Here is a 22,918-nt window from a genome sequence, read left to right as displayed (position 1 = left end):
TAACCACAAAGCAGTGTCTCCCTTATTCTTTTGGAGATTCTGCCTGTTAAAGGCTAGTGACAGCTTTCAGTCTTCGGGGTTTTGCTGGGGTTTTTTTGTGGTTGTTTTTTTTTTTTTTTTTTAATAATTGTTTGTTTTATTTTGGTTGCTTGTTTTGCCAATCATCTATTTAAAACATGTGATCATTTTGATTGTATAAAGTTAAATAAAATTGGCTGTTTAGAACCCTAGCACCTGGATTCTCCTTTTGTTTTAATTTGACTATTTGCATTCTATGAGCAGATCTGTTTTTTTTTTCCTGCTGTTTCCATTGCTCTTGTTAATTCTGCTGCTTTGGGCCATGTTAAATTTGCTTTTGCCAGGAATCCCTCATTTATTACAGAGCATTCATTCTCTCAGTATGTCCTCTAGGACATTTCTAAATGGGCAGGATTCTGTTGGTCTGCTAGGCTGTCACATACAAAGTTATAGTATCATGGAACTGTAATGTCCTATTGCTTTTTCCTATAATAAAATATTTTACAATGGTGTTGGGTTTGATATGTTACTCTTTTACAATTATTTGTAGATGTTCTGACGTTTTATCTCCTGGTTTCTGAGACTGCTACAAACTTCTTAAGACAGGGTAGGTTTAACCCTTTATATATTTAGGAGAATTATGTGTAATCTTATATGTGAAAAAACATTGGCCCAGGGTTTCTATATATTGCTGCCATTTTCTGCATTGTACTGTTCATTTTTCCTACAAACTGCCACTCTTAATTTTTTTTTGTTTCATTAGTATTTATATTAAAGAAACCTTTAGTATAAAAAAGCAAATTGTACTTATATCAATGAAAAAACCTCTTGCTCTATTTCAGCAACATGAAAACAATAGAAAACAGTATTAAACAATATTAATATTAATGAAAACAATATTAAACAGTAAACAGTGATGAAAATGGAGAACTGCTACATTATGTCTTGCTTTTAGTTAATTTCCTGAGATGCTATCTGTTAACTATCTGGAATAGTTTATTCTGGGGACCACAGGGTTGATGTCCAGTGTGCCTTTGTAGGAAGTAGGTACACTTAAAATAATTTTTTAAGTGATCATTTTCAATCGCTAATTTCAATTTGAAAAAGTAAACATATAATTGATTTGGCTTTGAAATTATTGCTCTTGTAGATAATTTGATAGTTTATATGTATTTTATATGTTTTTTTTTCAATATGAACCAAAAACTTGCCATTTAGGTAGATTTCAGCTTTTTTGAAGCAGCTGATGTTTTCTTTGTATGCTGAGTGCCAAACATCAGTTTGCTTGAAACTATGAACGTCCATAGTTTTATTTTATAGGACAATATCAGGCATGAGCTGTGGAATATACTGCATTTAGGTCTGCCAACACATAGGCTCTAGAGCAGATAAACCATTGGTAAAGCTCCCAACCTGGTGGCCAAATGCAGCCCCATGAGTGACAGCAGATGAACTTACAAATTCTTACAATCCTTACTCTAGACAGCAGATAAAACCTGAGAGTCCCTAAAAGAATTTTGTGCAATATGAACCTTTTTGCATACAAAACTTAATATATGGTTTCCTTGTTCATCCAAAATTAGTGATGAAATGTTCATTTGCTGTAACGGTGTGACTCAGGAGTCTGTCCAGATGTCCTGGTTCTGGCCAAAACATGGTTAATTTTTTTCAATTGCCATGAGATGGCATGGCTGGGACAGAGATTATTCTATACCACCTCATGGAATTGCTGGGGCAACAGAGATTTTTCTATATCAGCTCATGGGATTGCTGGGGGTGGAAGGAAAGGGATTTGCTGCCAGGGAAAAGGGGTTCCTGCCAGTAAAGAAAAGGTGGCAGCTGGAGCAGTCTGGTCTTCCTTTGTTCTCAGGGCCTTTATGTATACTTTGTTTTCCTTTCTTTTACATTTTATTATTAATATTGTGTTGTTATAATTAATTTTCTTATCTCATTGCTCTTTTCAGTAAGTCATCCATATCTCAACCTGTGATCTTTGCCTTTTTGTGCCTCCATCTGGAGCAGAGTAGGAGGGGAAGCAGTTGCCTGGCTTTAGTGTGAGAACTAAGTTGGAGAATACCATTCCTAAACCATGACACCAGATTGAACTGTCTCCTCTGAATGTCAGGGGAGACTGAGATCCTGGCTTTGGCCAGGCAAATTTCTGATGTGTTACCTTTCCAGTAAATCAAACTGTTTTGGTATCAACATCTCTTCTGGCTCCCAATCTCTCTTCTATCTCATGTCTCTCTCCATCTTACATTTTGACGTTTTAAAAATCATTAATAATTAGGGCATTTTAACTATTGCAAGTTTACCCTATTTTCATGGTTTTTTTTTTCTGGGTTTAGTTATACTTTGTATCATCAACTTCCACACATGATCCTTAATGAAAAAGACAGGTCCTCAGACTTGATAAAATTATATGTAACAGTACTTAGCTCTTTTTACACAAATTGCTTTTTACATTAATTTCAAGTATTTATATACATCAATAATGTTATTTGCATTAGGGTTAAGGAGAAAAGAGATTCTGAAAATTATGCAGATTGAGGAGTACTTCAGATCTGGTAAGTATAACTTGATTAGAACTCCAGGGAAGCACAACAGAGCCACTACATTTGGTTTCAGGTAAACACATACCTGAAGAGGAAAATTATTTTGGTATGTGCCTGAGACCTTTTTTTCAGAGCCAAATGCAGTCAGGCACCCAACTACTATTGTATTTCCAAAGAAATCAAGTTCCTATATCCCTTAGTCTTCTTTCACAATTCTAATCTATTTTGGGTGTATCTTTTATCTTGTCATAGGTAATATATACTGTTCAAATATGAGATGAAATGCTCAATACATTTATTATTTATTAGAAAGAAATATATAACTATTTAAATGATAAAATTGAAAAAGATCCAATCTAAGCCAAAGCCAGCCTGTCTCTTAGACCCTTGTATGGGGAAAACCATTTCAAGTTATTTATATTTTATATTTCTCTACTCAGCAGGTTTTGAGGGCTGAATATGTTGATGATTTACATGCAATAAACCTGGGCTCTTTTCCAGGATCTCCCAAAGGCCATTTTAGTGACCTTCGGCAAGTTCATGGCAAATAAATAATGGGATTGAACCTAATTTCCTTTACAAAGGAAAGCACTGTGGCTGTAAGTATAAATGTTTATATACTCATCTGAGATACTGCAGTAAAAGAGTCCTGTCGACCACAAACCAGCATTATTTATTGGAATGGCTAAGACTGAATGATGAAAATGCTAACACTATCTACTCAATCTGCATACTTGTTAGTGTGTCATAAATGCAACACTTCCCATCAAATGCACTCTTCCTGATATGAATCAAGTGTTTTTATTACAGTGCCCTGCAGTATTCATCAGTCTGACTCCCTGGCCTGAACTGCCAAATACAAAATGCTTGCTGATATTCAGGGATGTCACCACATAGTCATGTGCTTTCGGTTAGAGTAATGGGCTATCAGCAAAACATATACAAAAAATAATTACAAACATTTAAAACTGAGTTTTGGGTATTTGTACCAGCAAGACAATTCAAGTACCTGCTTCTGCAATTAGTGGGCATGCCCTAGTTCAATACATGGAATTTGGACTTTCATGCATTGTTAGAAATGAACCAAAGTATTCATAGAGAATCCCTATGTGACACTGTTTCACTATCGGACATGGGATGGTCTGTTGCACTTGAAGATTTTATCCTTCCTTATACATAGCATGACACCTGTGTTTTCTTTATTTCTCTGTTTAAAATGCTGAACATTTTGGGTAGGCAATCCATGCCAATACAGGAAGCTGTTATTGCTTAACAGTTTATAGATCAACAAGAAATTGCATTCAAAATCTTGGATGCTTGGATCTGTAAATCCTATTGAAGACAATAATCAATCCAGATGACAAATAAAGCTCAAGATAGGCAGTTGGCAAGTTTTAGGAAAGTCTCCTTGACACTGGAAAAAAACCCATTCTCTTGAAGAAGTCTCTCAGAAAGCAAAACTCCGTATTTCATTGGCTTAGTTACTGTCATTTTTGGTTAATTAATCCCTGTGTCAGTCCCATGCTCTCTTAAAGGGTTATGTCCAGTGCTGTACACCAAGTGTTAATCAGTGTTCTTCACCTTGTGACAAATCTCCAAAAGTGTGTTATGTGTGGGACGTGAAAAAAGTCAAGGTCTGAAATACAGAAGCAGCTGTAAACATCACACTTTCCTAGGTGTTTTGTGATGATAGGAAACCTGATATACTGTGAGATTGTTGTATAGAAGGTTACAGTATTGTGGAAGGTCTATTTATGTTTACTGCAAACACATTTAATTGGGTACACAGAAAAAAATTTGAGATGTTGAAAAAATGTGAGAATTGTTGTGCATTTTGTGTTCTAATTGAAGAAGAATGGTACCAGTGAGAACACTGCATTATTTTTGATGGAATTTCTCTTTTCTTGTATGAAATTAAAGTTCTTGTGAAGACAGAGACATTAGATTCTCCTTTGGAACTAACCTTATGTAAAATGAGAAGGGTAATCTTTTGCTCTTGGTAGAAAGCAAGGCCTCAATAAGGCATAAATAATTTTAGAATTTCCCAGTGACTGTGAACAAATTACTGATGCTCCCTGAGGCTGTTTTACTTGACTAGTAGGAAAATACTAAGTTTTCTATCTCTACTATTGCAAAATTCATCTCTTCAAAAAGCTTTTCGTTATTATTATTGCAGTAAAAAGGGATTGTGCCCTCTGTTAGAGGTTGTACAGCAGCAAAGAGAGAAGTAAGCAAATTAATATCTAGAAAAATATGGATAAAATTTCATTTAGATACTTTAAATCCCATGTTTTCACATTTCCTTGTATTTCTTCCCCAACTTGAACCCCAGGTATGTACAACAATGCCTTGTTGAAGCATTTTATTTAATACTTCAGGGACACAGAGAAGAGACTTTGTACCCCACAAACTGTTTATCTCCAAAGCTGACCTATAACCACACTATTGGCACCAATATTGCTGCTACCAAAAAGAATTCTAAATGCTGTAAATGCCAAAGAAGCTATGGGGCTTTTTTTAAGAGCCAGTTCTGGAGAAAAGACAAAACCATCTAAATATTTCAGTTAATTTTAATCTTTTTTTGTTTAACAGCTCCACCTTGAGAATTTCACATTATTGATGGTCAGCTTTTAAAATTTGGGGTATAATTTCCCTCTAAGTCATGTGTGCTGAAGTGTCCTTTATTTCCCACTGAGAGTTCTGGGTGATACTGGTAGAGAACCATAGGTGAACACGACCAAAAATCTATATATTTTTTACTCTTTAGTTGTTTTTAGGTGGTCTCTCTATGTATGGCTTTATGATTCATTCTTGTTTGAAAAACACCCATAGTTTCAAACTGGATTGTACTTGGTTGATCTCTGTTTTTTGGGTTTTTTGGGGGTTTTTTTTGACAATACAGTTTAAAGGACTAAGCCTGGAAATGCTGACATAACTTTTGTTTCAATTTGGTACTACACAAGAAACAATTCTCTGGAATAGGATTTCCAATCTGAGAAATGGGCATTGTAACATCTGTTTTGTACAGCAGGCTACGTGGGTTAACTAATGAACTCTGAAACAATTATTACTGAGTTTTTGAATAGAAATTATTTCTGCACAATAACTGCAGAAATGCTAGAGTAACTGCAGTTTTAAATCCCAGACTGAGGATTGACAAAAAAAAAAAAATCCAAAAACAGAGAAGACCAGCTTAGCATTTCAAACATCCTCTGAAATTTGAGGGCACAGAATGGCCTGGAGGATGCCTGATTTTTGGAAGAAAACTGGTGATTAATTTGTAGAGCATCAAAGACCCTCTTGGTATGTATTAAAACTGGTCTTCTAAGTTTGGGAAAAAGTCAAAATAACTCAGTTCCTCTAAAATGACAAAGGAATAAAATCAAGGACATCCATAGCAGTACTTTAGTTGTTTTTATTCTTACAGTGGTACAAACAGAAACTGTTAAGCCATTTGCAGTCTGTGCTCATGTGTGTCATTTCCCAGGAGAACAGACATCTGAAGGGTTTGATTTTAAAACACCATTTAGATGAGAATTATCTGTTGGTTTAAGGTCGTAGCTTTTGGTTTTAGTTTTCTTCTTAGGGAAAACAGAATGTAAGTGACCAGTGAAAAGGCTCTGTTATTCCTTGCAGAGAAGAGCTGCTCTGCCTAGGCTGTGGGGTTCAATAGCTTGACTGTGTTTGTTTTATTATATATATTTTTATTTAATCACTGTGGTTTTTTTAAAATCTTTTATTGGTTCTTTTCCAGACAGTACTTTGGAGCTGCTTATTAGCTCTATCCCTGTAATCCTAGATTTTTGCTGTTAAAAAGGAAATTTAATTTTAAGACTTGCGGGAATGCATGTTGGCTACAACTGTGTTATCTGTACAGCTGGCTATATGATCCTGTATCCTAGTGGAGAATTGCAAGTTGAGAAAGGTGGATTAGGAGAGCTGCTGGACAGCAAGTGCTGTTCACAGCATGCAGAGTGAGCATTTTATTTCAAATGCAGTTCTGATGGCAACTGGGTGCGTCTGATGTCAGGACAACATACAGGAAAATCAGCATACAGCAGACACTGGTTATCTGTCTGGTGGATGGGATGGGGTAATCTGCAGAATTTTTTAATTTACTGTTAATTTTTCTATTGCTGAACTGAGAGTCTGCCATAAATATTCTCTATTCAGTTTGCATTTTAGTTCAGATTGCAAGTAAAAATAATCCCATTACCTTTTAATTTAATGAAGAAGGAACTAACTGTTAAAAATTGTAGTGGCACACTGAATAGATAAATTCCACTGGGAAAGAGGAAGAATTACTCCCTCAGGGTCTTTGTCATGGGAAGCCTTTAAAAGGAAAATGTGTGTAAGACAAAAGTAGATTGGAGTGATTTTGAAGGTGGCTTTGCCAAGTGCTAATGAAAGGCTATGGCTGGAATCTTTTCAAAGGATGTGGAGAAGCAAACTCATGCTTTTTTGGTGTTAGTCTTCACACTGTGGTGCTGATTAACCAGGGTCACCTGAGTAGGACAACCAGGAGCAGCTCTCACCTCATAAAGGGTCCATCCTCACCAGCACTTTGTAACTCTGCATGAATTTGAGCCCTCTTTGGCTCAGTGCTAAACGTAAATGTGCTGGCACCAAACCCAACACCACAACTCAGTGGGGCAGGAAGCGTTGCTGCGTTGAGAGCTTTGAAGTGAACAAGTAAGAGCCAGAGCTACCACTCAACATACAAAATTCAGACAGAGTTGGCTGTTCTAAAACATTGAGCTGATCTTTGAACATTTTCAGCACAAAGAGTTAGTTAAGTAAGTTGGTTAAGCAACACATTTTTTTATTGAGGCTTTTTTGATTCTCCCAATTAAAAGGCAACTCTTGAATGGGCTAAGATCTCCTGCTAAGGAGGTTTAAGTTGTGCTGCTGTGCAGTAATGCCTGTGACTATAGAAACTGCTGAGAAAACTGGGTATTACCAGCAGGATAGGGGCTGGTATAGGACAAATCTATCTTCACTGACTTTTTGTTTATCATGGATACACTGCCATTGGTACCTGAGTTAGCTGCTTTAAAACTGCCTCAGGTGTGTCAGTGGCATTGCAGTTTCTGCAAAGTTTTGGTCTAGCTTGGAAGTGAATAAAAAAGGGATCCTGTATGGTAGAGAAGTGCTGGTTCCAAAGCTGCAAATGTTCTCCTTCCCTCCTCATGTTACCTCTGATATTACTGGTTTAATATGGAGAAATGCTTTTATTGTAAAGCACCCTAGGACACTCTTAAGCTAAGGTCTTTCCTGTGGGATATTAGATGCTGCATTAGATATTGGAGAATATTCTTGATGGAAGAGTACTGTTTTGATACTTTATTCCCCATGATTCTATTATTGCACCAAATCTGACCATAAACGTTCTGGGAGAAATGTACTGTAAATATTTGTATTTATTAATGCAAATCAAAATCACACAGCTAAATCCCCATGTACTGGACTAAATATTTACACTTCTGTGTAGATTTTAAGTGTATTTAAGGACAGAACAACCATTCTCCAGGTTCATAAACAGTAAAAGATTCCATTCAAGAATTATGGATATTTTCATATTATTGAGTAAGAGAGTTTGAAATTAATATAAAATATAAGAGCGGGTTCTAAAATGTAAATATTGTGTGTCTTGAAATATTTTAGTGAACATAATATAATGCTGTTAATTTCTTGGCTATCAATTAGTTTAGCAAACCTCTAGGAAGCCCCTTAGTACCATGCATTAAAAACCATTCAGCTTCCTGGAATAGCCCCTGCTTAAAGAGTTAGCAGTCTAGTGAGCCCAAATAGACAACAATGTAGGCTATCAAATGGACTTACATGAAGTAAAGTTTTTGGCAAAGGTAGAGCTGATTAGGTTAACTAGAAGTGTGCTTATTCTTCCTTGGTCCCCATCATAATACACAGCCCCAGCCAGCCACGCTGCCTGAGGCTGCTCAGAGCTTCCAGTTTAGACCATAGGAAATTGCTTGGGAGAAGAGTCACAGTGACAGGGTTACATGGCTCCTAGCTTTACTCTGACTCTAATTCTGGCTTCCAAAATGGTGCAGGAGGGTCCACACCTTTCATCATGTCCATGTGTCTGTCCTTTATGAAAAGGTGTGAGGAGCAGTGTCTGCACCAGCCCAGGGCTGCAGCCTGAACCATAAGCACATCAGCAGGGACAGCTTAGGCTCCCTGTGCCCCACAGAGCAGAGAGGGACCTGATCATCTGCCAGGAGCTGGGCCACCAGCTACCCCACCCCAGCAGGTCACTCTGCACTCCAAAGAAGGGCTTCCAATATAGATACAGCCTGTACAGGAATTTTTTTCCCTTTGGTGCTATTTTCAATGTGACAGTGGGAAAACCTCATCAAACTTTCCCCAGAGTGAGACTTTAATTCCCTCTGTCATGGTCTATCCTACCTGCTCGTGACGAGCCAAATCAGTGCTATTGTGTTTAAAGATAAATGGCAGAGCTTTGCATACACCTGTGCTAGCAAATGTGTCTGCTGCAGCTTTAGAAAAAGTGACATAAGGACAAGTAATGACAAGACTGGAGTAGATGAAATGTTGAATACCTTGCTGAGCTACAGCTCACTAAGGCCAAAATCCTGTCTGTGATTTACTAAGCCAGGAAAATAACTTATAGTTTAGGCTTGTTTTTCTCTTCTTCTTGAGACCCAGGAAGGCTAATACTTTTATAATAACTGTTTATAGAATGTCTGACTTCATGATCCTGACCTAAGCACTGAACAGGAGACCACTACAGGAAATTTATGCCTCAAACCAGCATAGTATCTCCAACTATTATTGAATTGTAGCACTGCAATATAGCTCATAATAAAGCTTGTAACAGTGGTGAGTTCTTTGCAGCTCTTTCTCTTTAAAATCTCCTGATACACTTTTAAATCAATTTCTAACAGGGAAACATTTTTTTTTCCCAGGGCAGTAAATAAAACAGTAGTGGAGAGAAAACTCTTCTCCTGCCCCACTGTGCCTTAGCAATCCAAGAATTTCAATAGATCAGGACTCCCTCTCTTCCCCTTTGAGGGAAAGGATGGCTGGGGATATAATCAGTGTCCTTGTCCACCACACAAATCCTTCTCTGGGCTAGATGACCCAGACTTGGAGTGCACACAAATATTTATAACTCTCAGAAGTGCCTTTACAATCTATCCTGCCATGGTTAGTAGAGCTCTATTTTGTGCCATTGGATGAAGTTTTTGTCAGTTAAAACATACACAGAAAATATTATATAATTAACAAATATTTAATTTTATAGTTACATGGGATTTTTTCCTTTAATAGCAAACTGATAGCTCGCTTAAATCAAACCAGTAATGAGAAAACCTGGGAATAGAAAGAAATTCAGATTTATTTTCAATTTCTGTGTTTGGTACTATCTTTTAAATAAGCAACAATTTAATATCTGTTCTCTGTATCTGAAGCAACACATAAAAAGGAAAAATAACAAAAACCTCATATGCCACCTGTACATCTGCAATACCATTGAGCTAGTTTGTTAATAATGAGAGTAGCTTGAAAGGTTTGGAGAGGTAAATTGCATTGCTAGGTAAGTGAAAAGTGATGGGTTCTATTTTTATGACCTGACTTGCTCTGAATCAAGGAAAACCTCTGATCTGTTTTAACAAGATAGACTACAGATTTAATCTAAATAAGCTACATTTCTTATTTGTATGAGGTTCTCTCTCTGTAAGAAATTTAAAGGCCATATATCTCCTTTATTATTATGTAGCAGTTGCTTACCAGGATCGTAATTTTTTTTCTAATGCTAAAGAAGAAAAATGAAGAAATTGAAGCTAGTCATGTTTATTAAAGGGAAGAGGTTGCTCAGTGCAGATTAAACTTTTAGAGGATTTTGATGTTGCCTTTTAAGAGCATGCACAGACAATAATTCTGAACCTTACAGTTCAGTTAGGACTGATAGGTAGAGAGCATATTTGACCTCCAGTGCAGTATCCTAAAAATTAAGTTGCTGCCAAACTTTGCAAAATCCCATTGCAAATCATGAAGCTGTTAAGCTTTCTTATTATCGATTTATTATTCACGTTTGAAAAATGCCCCTGTCTCAAAAATGGATGAATTACTTTCCTAAAACTATTTTTAAAATTACATTCAGAGGGAGAATTTAATCTCAAATATTTAAAGTGTAGTATAATGAGAGCAACTGCAAGATAGTTACATTGAGAAGTGCTTTCTTATATTAACTGTGAGTATTTCTGTGGGCTCTATCTATATTGAAAATGACATAAATAAAAAAGTAAATGCCATTCTCTTTTTTCTTTTTTGTTACTTTTAAAATGCTTCTTCAAATAGGATTAATTTGTTTCCATAAGAAAACTGGGCTATCTTACTGGTGATTGAATGGATAAATATCTGTTTCAAAAGATTAATTTTACCCTGGGACTTTGGTGAAGACTGGCTCGTGGTGCTCTGCAGTAGTATAGTATATTTCACAGCTGTGGGCTTTGATGGAGCGCAGCCTGCCCTCTGCTCCAGAGAATGCCTCTCAGGGGAATGTTCCCCATAGTACTTTAGATGATAACCACTTCCAGAAAGTGTAATGGATAACAAAAGCAACCACAAGGTAGTTTGACCCATGACAGTTTGAAGGCTTTAAAATTAGTGACCTTACTCTAAACTTACAGTTGATTTTTTATTTTTACTCCTCTATGTGGAAAATGGAATACAGGTGTGCTGTGATCACTACCAGAAAGTCTTGCAGCAGGATGCCCTGGAGATTGTGTGTAGGCAGTTTCTTGTACAAAGTGTTTTGATGAAGACAGAAATGTAGATCACTGCCATGGAGCTGTTGCCACGTGAGCGATCACGTGCTGGAGAACTGGTTCTGGTTTTGGTTGCTTATAAAGTTTCCCTGTTACCATCTGGACAGCCAAGGGTGACAAGTGTGAAGTGATCCCCTGCACTTTTGTGCATGAAGCTGGCTTTAAGCTTGCTGACCTAGGCCAAGTTGTGCTGTCAATGACAGTCAGCCTCTGCTGAGCCTCTCCTGTGCTGCCAATGCCACCTCAACAAGCAGCTCTGACAAATCTGCTGTGCTGACTCTGTTCCAGACACAGAAATGACTGCAGGTTTCACATCTTTCGGATTTCCCTCTGTGCACAACCTGTAGGCAGAATTATTTGAGATACATCTACTTTGCAGCAGTCTTGAGAAATTTTGCTGACCTAGAGATAAAATATACTTACCTGTTTTTATATGAAGATGCCATTGGAAAACTAGCATTTCACTCATGCATAAATTTGTTATTAAAAATGTAGAGAAGTTGGACTTTGTGATGTAGACAGATATCTGCCCATCTCAACTGGATGTATGAAATTTATTGTTTTCTGATTTTAGAGTGCCAACCTCAAGAGCCAAGGGTTACCAAGAAGACAATATTAATGAAGTTTATCCGTTTCTCCAAATCTTTCCTGCAATACCCTCTACTGGCATTGTATAGCTCTTTATAGTATGACAGATGTAATTCATTTGGGGCTGCACCACTCAGAATTAATGAGGTTATTCTAAATTTCGGCTGATAAAATGTTTATATCACCTCATGCTGGTATGTGCCTTTGTTGTATAGAGTGCAGAGAGGTAGATGTATATATACTTATTCAGCTTATTTATCTTTAAACTTGCAGTGCATAAAGCTTAAGATTTAGTATTTTAATAGTTCAATAGTCCTAAAATGTCCATAACTATAAAGGTAAATGGTCTATGAAATGATATACTTAGCATCTGTAAAGGAATAATGTGTTTAGAGACCCAATGAAATAAATCTGTCAACATATGAACTACTTTAGAGAATAGGATTTCCATGAAGTTATTTTCTTCTACATAATGTTAGGAAAGCTGATTCAGTTAGACAAAAAGAGATTAGAGAGACAAGGATATGTGTATCCTTTGGCTACACTCTATACATATAGGAGACCCCCATGTGTATAGGTGGTAGCCAAATAAGCATTTAATTACTTGAATTAAATAAAGGCAGTGAAAAAAAATTCATTTGGTCAAGGCAGCAAATATTTGGTGTAATCGAAATTACAACAAAATACACGGAGCAATGAAAATAATTTGAGATTTCTGAGTGTCTAAATATGGAAGAAGTATAAATGTTTCTTTGAAAGTGAAAAAAAGTCCAAGTAAGTTTCCACAATTAAGTTATTTCATTTTCTTTTGTGCTAGCTTTTATTGCTAAGCTCAATTTTCTTTCAAAGCATTTAAAATGCAGGAATTGGAGGGGAAAGTGACATGTTTATACTTATGCCATCCGAGTATTTTGCTAGTAATTGCAAAAGTGGCAGTATCTAAGATATCAGTGTGAAAGAAAGCCTTACAGTAATTGGAATAGTAATGTAGCAAACAGCAGCAAGACTAAAGTACATATGTATAATATATACAGCAAGTCAGCCAGCTCTTAAACATACACACATCACTTCTGCCTGAGATAGTCTCTGAAAAGCAAAGTTTTTTTGAAATTGGGGAGATGGTCTAGAAAGGTAACCTGTAGTTCTGCTCTGGTTTTAAAATTTCCTCTGACAACATTAATTGAGCACCTTTCAAGGCAGGGCAGACTATGCAGGCAACTATCTTAATCCTGAGGGGTCACTCCTGTGTCAGTTGCTTGCATTGTTGGGAACACTAAGCTCTAAGTTTACAAGAATTTCAGCAAAATAATTCAACACTAGGAAATTCTATTGCACTAAATATTATTCTTGTACATAATGCTTAATGTCTTTGAAAAAAAACCCAAGTAGATGATATAGAGGATTACATCATTTGAATCAGAGTAATTGACCTCCTGTGTGTTTATTTAGGCCAGTCAGTGCACATTCTCTTCTTTCAGGATATTTCAGAATTAAATATCAGATCCAGTTCAATAGTATATGCAATTCCAAATATGAACATAGCCTCAGAGAGTGAGAATAGAGGGAAAGGTCAGATGATATCATCAGTTGCTAAGAACAGCAGGCTGAGGAGAAGGGAATATTTCTTGGACAGGAGCCAGAAATTTGCACTGTGGTGAAAAATTTTTCAAGTTCTAAGTATGGTATTTCCATTTGGTAAGGACCTTTGAGGATTGCCATCCCGCTTTCAGGGATTAAAAGCAACAGCAGCCTCAAGAATCTGTTTTGCCCATGTTTTTAGTTGTTAGAAATGCTGGTTTTAGGCATCAAAGCAATGAGACCTATAAAGACACGATCAAATGGTTAATTAAGACATGTGTTTGCTCTCGTCCTTCATTTAGAGAATGAAAACACTCTGATGGGATATATTCTTGAATGGTGTGGCTATTATTATGTTATCTGCAATTATGTCATAAGATTTGATATTTCAAGTCTAGTCAGGTACCTTTCAGGGTTTTTCAGTACAAAAGCAGTTTAGCCCTCAATGTATCTAACAAAGTGAATTCATTGAGATGATATGTTGAAGATTAAAGAACTAAGTCTTGCAATTATTGCAGTCATAAAACATGCTAGGTAATAAACTGAGAAACATTTTATAGAATGATTTAGCACTTTTGGTAGTCAGTGGGAAGAAACAAATGAGATTGGTCCTAATGGATTTTCCTTGGAAATCAAGGAAGTCAATGTGAGTTAGGAAATCAGTGTGAACAAGGCACACCACACTTAAACCCCTTATTGTGTCTGTAATGCAATGCAGATGCTTTGCGAGCGTTTCTGAGGTAGCACTGCAGAGTGTGAGCTGTGTGTGAGCACTTCCCAGTGCCTGAGCAGAGCAGGGGGATGAGCTGCCAGGTCCCGTGCCAGTTGTGCCAAGGGAAGCAGGGCACTGCAGGACGTGGCTCTGCGAGGGGTCTGCACTCGAGCTCTGTGGGCAGAGCAGCTGGGGCATCACCACACAGCTCTCCAGCCTGCAGTGACAGGTATTCCCATGCTTTCCAAGCTTTATGCAAACTTCCAAAGAGTAAAAATTCTATATATTCTCCACAGTGTTTATTCATGTCACACAGTATCTTTCAGTACTCTCACTTCCATTCCTATTGGCCGATCTTTTAAAAATTGTAACCTACTCAATTGCCAACTTTCATTATAATCCCAAATTTATAAATAAAAGAAAATGACTGCTTAAAAAAATAATCAAAGCATTTGGCTGACTATAGAGATGTGTTATTACAGATCTCTTTGTTTGCTGTAGAATTGCTTGTCTCTTCTTTCCAAACGCTAGTCTAATTTTCATAATAATGATTTTAGCTTTGCCTTCCTTTTTTAAAATAGCATTAAATTAAAAAATGAGTATGTTCCAGCGGTCAAATCTGTTGGTGGCAAAACATACGTAAATCTTAATGGGTGTATAACCTTGTTAAAGGCTGAGTGAAAACTAAATTATATCCTCACAAAGAGAAAAATAGTGCAGCTTGTTCCTGGCATAAATAGGGGGAGGGGAAAGGGAAGAAGTGAGCTATAAACAAATCTGTGCAATGGAGTCAGGCTTGGTGTCCAGCTGGAAAACTGTCCTGTGTACAGAAATGTCTGTGGGAATAGTGTCTGATAGAAGTGAGTGATTGGCACAAGAGAGGCTGCTCTGGAAACCCTTGGAAAAGGAGTTTTTTCTATAGTCTGTGCTTCTCTGTATTCTTGGCAGAGGAAATAAATCAATGCACACTTCCCAAAGTGTATGACCATGGTTTTTCTAAATGGAAATGCAGCTTTGAATACCCCTGTGCACAGGAGGGAGAAATTTTCTCCTGCTAGTGAGTCACACACAGTTAAAAGATTTGGAATTTGGTGTGCAGAAACCTGATTCTCAGGTGCTGGAAGATGAACTCCCACTGCAACAATGTAGATTTATATAAGGTGCCAACAAGTACTGAACTTCATCAGCAATAGAAAACAGTAATTGATATTTAAAAAAAATACAATTATAAATAATCATAGTAATTTCAGATTCCTATCTGTAGTTAATGCAAGTACATAAAAGAGCACTGAGCTAAAAATATTTCTTTCCCAGAAACTTCAAAATGAGCTTAGCTGTGATGAGATTGGTCACTATTTTCAATGGAAAAGATAAATAATTAGGAGAAAATTTTAAATTAATATTTTAAAATTAACCATCCTGTCTTTACAGAAAAGAAATGTTAAAAATTAAGTATTGTGGACACAAAAACAAGTAGCCTTAACTTTTAAATATGAAATCAAAGTTGACTGATTTACAAATGAATTCTAGATATGGATTTTCTTTTCAATGACTCATCTGCTGTTTGGGGGTTTAGATGGTCACTAGTGGTGAAAACCTGAGTAGCTCATATGCATCTGGCCCTTGGGGAGGATGCTGGGTGCCAGTTTCCATCCCAGCAGTGAATGGTGCCCAGGCAGTGCTCCGGGCTGGGCAGCGCTGCTTTGGGCATTCTGTAACCACAGCTCCAGCTGTGCCCTGGAACCCCCCATGCACCACCTCACCCTGCTCCCAGGGAGGGTTTCATGGGCAGGATACAGGGTAATTAATTACTGCAACACAGAGGGAAACATCCCAAGTAATGTTTGGGTTTTTTTGGTTTGTGGTTTGGTTTTTTTTTTGGCAGACTATTTGCAAACATCCAGAAACTCAGTGTTTAAAGTGACATCCAGCATCCAAGGAAATAATCAGTGTAATCATTGCTATGGCAACAATTTCTTCCAGATCAGTGGATAAAGTGCTTGTTTCAAACTTGTGTCTATAACTTGTAAGTAGACTTTATTTATTCTCTGTTTTATTTCCTCCTCAATATTCTCAATCACCACAATGAAGCTTCTAAAGAGCACTTGTAAAGACCACAGCACAACAATTGGTGAAGCAAGTGGGTTCAACAATCTGTATATTGACACAATGAATTCAATAGAAAACTAATTAATAATAATAAAAATAATAATATGATAGCACTTTGCCCTCTATGGCTTCTTTCATCAAAGAAACTCAAAGAGCTTTGCAAATATTAATTAAGCCTCAGAACACCCTGATAACTATCTCTCTCTTCTCATCTTCTCCGTGTAACTAATATTAATTTCTGGATTACAATGAATCAGAACTACAAATCAAGAAAGACTGGAAGGTAAAAAATCCCCCCAGTACTGTTTAAAGGTTACCCACAGAATCAAAGCCTGCATGGGTGAAACCAACTGCTGCACCTGATGCTCTGCAGAATAATCTGTGCACCTCATTTGTGGAAGGTGTTTCCTTGGTCTACAGTGTGTGCAGCCATCCAATCAGATTTTTTAAAATCAACATGTAATCCTTTCCTAATCAGTTAAATGTATTGATTGTTCTTACTACTACATTTACAGTGTAACACACAGATTTAGACAAAGTGATTTTTTTTCTTATTTTAAGAAAGTATTCCCCAAAGCTTAATAAAGAGTTCATATATTCCAGTGTGCAGAAGGCTGGTCTAGGATCTTGTGATCTAATCCTATTTGCAAATGGCTTGAATTGTAGCTTTGGAAAAATATTTTAATCTCATTACTTCAATTTCCTGCTTTGGAGAATAGATAAATGATATTTGTTTATATTCAGGGGTTTTAGAAGGATTATTTAAATGTAGTTTTAAAGACAGTGTGGCTCAGTGCACTGTCTCATAACAGGAACAAGGCAATTATCTGTTTATTGAGGCATTTATTTGTTACTTCCTAATTTTATGAGCTTGGCCTGGTTGATCTGGGCCATTCTACAGAGGACAAGGTTTTGGTGAGATTTTTTTCTACAGCCTTATCATCAGTTTCCACTTCCTGATCTCACTTTATTCACCTATTAAAATGCAATAATCTTAATTATTTTCCAGTGCAAAGTCAAATCTTGTCCAGCTTTTAGCAGGTGCACAGTGTCATTCCCAAACACTGTTTTCTTTGGTTCTTGGAGTATGACTTCTTATTTCCTATTGTACCTCACAATCCCTTTGTGCTTTTGGGCCCCACAGCATTTTTCAGTTGAATAACTGCAGCACCTGGTCGTCCCTACTGGCTTTTCACATGCAAGAGTGAGTTGGTATCATCTCTGAGTCTGATCTGCTGAAAGGAAGAATGTCTAAATTCAAATTATTCACAGAAAACTGTTTCTTCTGGTTTGTGCTGTTATTTCAGACAGCCAAATGATTTCTGCTCAAGTAAAGACAGCAGTGTGGTGCTGCTGAAAAGCTTCATGTGCTTGCTCAGGGCTCTGTGAAAGTCACTGGCTCGGCAAAGGGGCTCTGCAGCATCACTCACATTCCTTCTCATCTTCTGACTTTTACACAGAATTTCATTTGCAGACTGAGCTTGAAGATCTTCAAGTAAAGCTCTCTTGGACAGGGATGCAAGTGTGAGAGAGGTGAAGAGAGGTGAAGTGACCTTTAGGTAGCCTATTTCTCTGACAAATCCTTCTCACCCGTTGGAAAGCTGCAGGTTCTGACGCAGTTGTTTGCAGCAGCTCTTGTCGAGGAGTCGTGGTGTAAAGATGTTTGTCCAGGTTCTCTTGAGGACAATTTTAGAGAAACGTGGTATTGCTTAATTCTAATGAGCTTTATGCAAATATTTGATTAGTCACCGCAGAATAAAATTGTAGACGGTCTTTTTAAACTCAGGAAAACATTTGAAGATATTTTCCAACCTGTTCACAAGCCCAGAAAGGAGAGACTGTTCAGATGCCCTTCCAGTGCCTGAGTGTTTGCTTTTAGCCTCCTAAAATTTCTAACTTCTGAGGAAAGTGAGGAGTCTGACTCTGAAAAATGCAGTTTAATAAGTCCTGTACTAGTGAATGCCCAAGGTGCTTGGGAGTAACTGTCTCTGTTTCACCCAGGGCACTCTAAACAGTGTCCTGACAATATCTCTCTTTCCAGTAATCCTTTGAGACATTTGGCTCCCTGACACTGCTCTGAACTGTACAGAGACTGGTTGTTTAGAGAACATGGTCTAAATAGAACTTTTGGATATAATTCTTTGTGTTATGCTAACAAGGGGGTGGTCTAAGGAAAAATATGAACTGAAATCTATTCTGGTTATTACCAAGGACAAAAAAATGGCAGATAAAAGCAGTTAGAATTGATTTTTAAAGTATTAAGATTATGTAGGTAAATGTTTTGTGTTTCATTAGGTCCACAAATTAGCAATAATTATCTTTTCAGATGGAAATTTGTATTTGCTGAGATTACTAATTTGTATAAAATTAGGTACCTTTGTAATTCTCTCCAAGTTTGTGGCCCAGATGTGTGATACTAGGAATTTAAGCATATGTGCATACATTTTAAATTTTATTTCCCAAAAAGTGTGAAGCAAATAGTTCCAACAATTATGCACTGCTACATTAGTTCAAAGAGTGATTTACAATTGCATTCACTCAGAACTTGCATACTTCTTTGTAAACTTGTAAATCAAAAATCTTGTATGAGGACTGCATTTTCTTGAAACAATTCTTAAAATTTGGAAAATTTTTAAAGAATCTTTTACATTCCAAGGATAAGGTAAAGAAAAAATTTCTTCATCAATTTATTTTACTGTTAAAAAAATCCTAGTTAGCTGTTGCAGACTGTTACCTCTTAGACAGAAATCAATGTTATAACACAAACACCATGTCAGAAATGGCATATTTAGCAGCCAAGTATGAATATAATATCCAGTTAATATCCTAGAGTAGTCCTCTATTTCCTATAATTTTGTTGATCCTATAAGCTAACATAATATTTATTTATAGCATATATATAAAATTTCCTGGTTTGATTAAAGCACCTTAGCAGAGCCACCTTTCAGCAGTTCCTTCAGGTTTCATCACTGTGCTATTACTGTGGATTAATTAGCCTTTCCCAACAGAATGGTGGTGTTAGAATATGAATGAAGTCCTGCAGCGATCTCTTTCAAGTGTGGGATCACTGGGTTAATCTCTACATGAAACAGTTTGGTTACTGAATGGAAGATCTGCCATGTGGGCTAAAGCTGGCAAAGTCAATATATTTTAAGAGATTTAGTAAGACATACTCTTCAGAAGTAGCTTCACAAGAACTGTGTGGTCTGCAATAATTTAATAAATTGGAATTACTTTTATATTCAATTGGAGTGCAGTTTTAGTTTCCATCCTTTCCATTTGCTGTATAACAAAGACCTAAAGTAATTGAGTGTAATCCTGGGCTGTCACCTTGGGAGCAGGCAGAGTAGGGAAGGTGCTGCTTCAAGCTGTCCTGATGTATTCCAGCTACTACAGAAACATTAATGGACCCCAGGTTATTAGCCTGTGGCTTCATTATCTTTTCTCTGGCAGAGAACAGCAACCTGACACTGGGGCTATACACAGTGCCCACACAGGGATCTGAATTTGGCATCAGTAGAGCCCGGTCAACTGGAGGAGCAGCCCTAAATCCCCTCCCTGCCACTGTTGGAGTTTGCAGTCAAGGCTACACACTTGGCTTCCTGTCTGCTCACTGTCATGCTTGTCATCCTTGCTTACTGTTAATATTTTGTGCATCCTTCAAAATGTTAGTAACTGAATTCTTCCAACAAATGCCATGTGCTCTAATATTCTCACCTGAGTGATTTTACCCTGCTGACTGTCCCAGACTGGCAAAAGGGTTTGCACCTCTGTGCAGGGCACCTGAGAAGTGGCATCAAGGGGAAAAGCACTTCAATTGTATGTGTATTTTCCTCAGGGAGAGCTAAACTGCAGCTGGATGTGTGACTTGTGGCTGGAATGAAAGCAAAAGGAATGTGATCCTTGCATCAGAAAGGATGTGTGCATTTCTTGGTGGACAAGTATTCTCAGTGGGAGGTTGCTAAATATTTCTTAGAACAATCATTTTTGTGTTTATTTTTTTGTTAAGTGGTCATTGTCCTACCCAGGTGTACACCCTTCTTTGCCAGAAGGTCAAAACTCTATAGGGATTATTTCATTTCAAGTAAATATTCTTTGCTCTTACATTTGTCCACTGTTAAATCATAGTTCAACAGCAGTGACTGAAGTGGGTCATACTTGTTTTGCCTGACTTCCAGGCAAATTTAACTAAATGGAGTCAAACATCTAACTCAAATATTAATTGGTTTACCTTCCACTTTGGGCTGTGAGAGAAACATGAGAGAGAAAAGGAGAAAACTGTGAAAAACATGAAAAAGTAAAGAGGGTGAAGGAGGAGACTTTAGTACCTGCCTGCCTATCCTTGCATAGGTACACAGGCTGAGGGCAATCACTAACTATCAGTTCAGTAGCCTAGTGAGTAATTTGTGGCAGAAATTGTGTTTCGGTCCTTTCAGTAGATGACATTTACTATTCAAGACATCAAAAGTCCTTTTTATTTTTTTTTTTCTTTAACCTTAATGCATACTAAAAAGAAACACTAGCTGGAAGAGAAAAGTTGCCAGTTAGTAATAAATCTTGCTGTGGTTTCTAGCATCAAATTTTCATCTGCCCATGTCCTGCTTGCCATCTCGCCTCTCCTTTCTTTGCATCCACTTTCATTTGCAGGAGGGGAAGGATGAAGGTTTCTAATGGTGAATTAGATGTGTTCCTTCTCCTGTAGTGGACAAAAGTGAGCAGAAATTCAAGCCTTCAGTCCTGCAGCTGCAAGAGGACATCTTTGCACATCCTTGTACTCAAAAACCTCAGGGAGTCTTGGAAATGAGGCCTCTGCCCTGCTCCCTTCTGATAAAGCAGGGAAAAGCAAGAGAGCAGCCTGAGCTTTGGGAAGTGTCTGTGAGGATAGGGCTACACTTAAAAGGCTGACAGGGTATGTGTAGCCAACATGCACAGTTGCTACAGTTTTTACAGCTACAGGGTAACAAAGATACCAAAAATATCCTGAGATATTTTTTTCTGAGAATTGGCTTGTGTTAGAACTAATTTCAGTACACCTGAAGCATTTGCATATTTTTTTTTGTTTTATTGTCACTGAATGATTTCAGTAAATCTTCTGTTAAATATTTGTTTTCCTTTTATGTTTTTCTCTAGCACAGAATAAAAACTGTTTACAGGAAGAAGTAGTCTCCTTACTTAATATGCAATGTAATTTAGTGCTTAGAGTACCTAATCTGTGATTGTGTATACACAGCTAAATATGTACTTCTCAATAGGGTTTAACCTTCTATGAGCATATGCTGTAAATCTACAGTGTTTGCATAATGTTTATCAAACTTGGTAGAATTCTAAGGTTTAGTGATATAGAAAACTTAATGTGTTTTTTAACATGGTAGGTGTGGAGGGGACCCTGAGATCAGCTGGAGAGATCTTTGTCTTGGTTCCTGAGGATGCTTTGAAGTGCAGCTAAGCAGGGGTGGCACTTCTGCTTTGTGGTGCTACTGCCAGTTCTGCTGCTGCTCCTGCACCATCTCTAAACAATGTATTTTGAAAGCTGACAGATCTCTTTTAAGTAGAGTTTTAGCCCTTCTGGATATTGTGAAATAGTAGTGGCATGAGATGATGCTTTTTATATTTTGTCTTCAGTTTCTTGATTATTGTACTGAAAGCAGTCAGCAGATTTTAAATTTGAGCTGATGGATGAAACTGTACATCAGAAGAGACACAGCACACGTGACAGCTTTGCAATAGGTTTGTTCATCTTCCTATGCTAAATGACTGAACATCAGCCAGTAGTGAAATGGCACTACAGGTCTAGGTCTAGTGAGCTGGCAAAGAGATATTCCCTGAGATACTAGGAGATGGGAGGTTTGTGGTAGGAATTATTGTACTATTAATCTGCAAATTTTATAACAATAGGTCTAGTGTCTCTTCTTTGGGGACTTAAATAGAAGGGTTTAATTGTTCTATTTTAATTCATTCCATGCCTCAGACTAACCTACAGGATTTGGAGAGAATAAGAATGGATGTTTCAAGTTTTATTATCTTCTTCTACATTGGCAGGTATCCTATAATGGAATTTTTTTTCCAGTTGTCAGCAGCCTCAAACCTAAACTTGATTTTTAATATTTTCATTGGATGAAAATGCAATCGACAGGAAGAAAATATTGTCTGAAGGAAAGTTAAAAATTACTTCTGGAAAAAAAATTTAATGCTGTAAGCAGAAGGAAAAACAGCAAAACTCTTGTAGGAATACTTGTTAAGGATAGTACTATGAGAGTAAAAGAAAATTATTAAAAAATTAATCTACAGACATGGAATTTCCATGTACTGACTTCACACAAAGAAAGAAGAAAAACTTTGTAACTTTCACCTCCCTTGGTGAAGCAACTTCATCATTTGTTATCATTTTTGATCTTTAGAACTTTATTTTTAACATTTTGTCCAAAGCGCCTTAAGGACCATGAACAGGGCTGCCTTATCTATGACGTTTCCTGTGTTTTTTCCTGCAAGTCGCTGTCACCATAAGATTGAAAGGGTAACATTGTCCCCACCCCATACTATGTGCTGTT

At 37.2% G+C, this 22,918-nt stretch overlaps 1 long non-coding RNA gene across 1 annotated transcript in view; it reads left to right on the top strand.

Annotated features, from left to right (window-relative positions):
• The window catches only part of LOC144246768 (uncharacterized), a 126,337-nt gene extending 125,711 nt beyond the window's left edge, over positions 1-626 (top strand). Inside the window, exon 6 of the long non-coding RNA XR_013340478.1 lies at positions 569-626. This is a non-coding gene — a long non-coding RNA (uncharacterized LOC144246768). The remainder of the gene's footprint in view (positions 1-568) is intronic.
• Positions 627-22,918: the final 22,292 nt, after the last annotated feature.

This window comes from Lonchura striata, chromosome 9 (assembly GCF_046129695.1).
Source record: "Lonchura striata isolate bLonStr1 chromosome 9, bLonStr1.mat, whole genome shotgun sequence".
NCBI classification, from domain to species: Eukaryota; Metazoa; Chordata; class Aves; order Passeriformes; family Estrildidae; genus Lonchura; species Lonchura striata.
The sequence above is the reverse complement of the archived record's forward strand: the minus strand, read 5'-3'. Positions and strand labels throughout refer to the sequence as shown.